General features: G+C 34.2%; 1 non-coding gene across 1 annotated transcript; it reads left to right on the top strand.

Moving 5' to 3' along the window:
- Window positions 1-791: 791 nt before the first annotated feature.
- TRNAG-UCC (transfer RNA glycine (anticodon UCC)) lies at window positions 792-863 on the top strand. Its single transcript has one exon. It is a non-coding gene; the product is annotated as a tRNA-Gly (tRNA).
- The last annotated feature ends 518 nt before the right edge of the window (window positions 864-1,381 follow it).

Below are 1,381 nucleotides of genomic sequence, written 5' to 3'. Positions count from 1 at the left end.
ACACGCTCGTTAGTTTTAAAAATGAAATGAAAATATCTAAAATAAAACAGTCCCCCAGTATATCACAACTATAACTTGTTGGACTGATATTTACAACCAACTTCAAATGGGCGTCCGGTTCTATTTTTTTTTTGGATAAATTTTAATGAATTCCTCGTTAAAATATCTCTTTTATTTATATTTCAAATAGCAAATGGGATATAAAACGATTTTGTTAATATCTCCTATATACAGGATACTTTAGTAGTTGTAACAGATTAGTTATCTGTCATACTAATAAACAGCGTATTGAAATCCGCTTAAATAAGATTTTGTAATGAATATAATTTATAGTCATGTATGTAACATGATTCAGCTTACAGGTACAATCCTTTAGAATTTAGATCATTCAACACTTCTTTTGGTGTATCTTATATTGAATACTCGCTTGCGTAAGGTTCTTGAAACAGAGACGCTTCACTTTGATGGCAGTATAGAGTGACAAAAGCTGCGAACAGAAGCAGTGAAAATAACTCGTCGTAACCTGAAATTGAATTGAAACATAAGGTCGCGAAAGATGATATTTTTGGGAAAAGGTACTGCTGTATATTGTTGAATCGGGAAAAACGTATAGAATAAATTGTTATTGTGTCGATAATAGATATTGTGTTGAGACTGAAATTGAAAATGATATAATTTTTTTATTCTTCAGGTAACTGCTTTTATAATATGAATAATAACGATACAAATCGTTCTGCTTCACGTAACTTAACAATCTTTGCTGCTCCGAAGAGAAGAACTGTTTAAACAGAGCGATGGTGGTGTAATGGTCAGCATAGTTGCCTTCCAAGCAGTTGATCCGGGTTCGATTCCCGGCCATCGCATAATAACTTTTTAAATCTATTTTTTACGTAGCACTGAAATTATTACAATTAATATATCATTATAAATGTGCTGAATTTACGAAAATTGGTTATCTTAGTTTCCGTTAGTTTCAGAATTTCCGAGGTTAGAGGAAATGCAATTCACGATTAATACATAGAGAAATCGGAATTCAGTGTTGGGTTCCACCGTTAGGGGAGCTTTTCCGTGGTGCAGCTTAGGGACGAAATCTAGGAGGAGGAAAGCTCGAAGGAAAGCATTAAAGGGGATTTCGGTTTAGCAAATGACGGTCGCAGGTGAACATTAATTTGGCGGTGCGCACGTTTGCAACAGCGCGGAAGTTACCATCGCGCCTATCGGGACAAGTTAATTTGGAAATTTACAATTAATTTCAACCCGGTAAATCACACCGGTTAATATTTACTAATGGGGTAGCACTTGGAATACATTAGTGGTTTGCGACATTTCACAATACGTAATCAAAGGTTTTAATTAATATCTTTATATTTTGTTTCGAATT

This window comes from Onthophagus taurus, chromosome 2 (assembly GCF_036711975.1).
Source record: "Onthophagus taurus isolate NC chromosome 2, IU_Otau_3.0, whole genome shotgun sequence".
NCBI lineage: Eukaryota > Metazoa > Arthropoda > Insecta > Coleoptera > Scarabaeidae > Onthophagus > Onthophagus taurus.
This window is presented reverse-complemented; position numbering and strand designations above follow the sequence as displayed.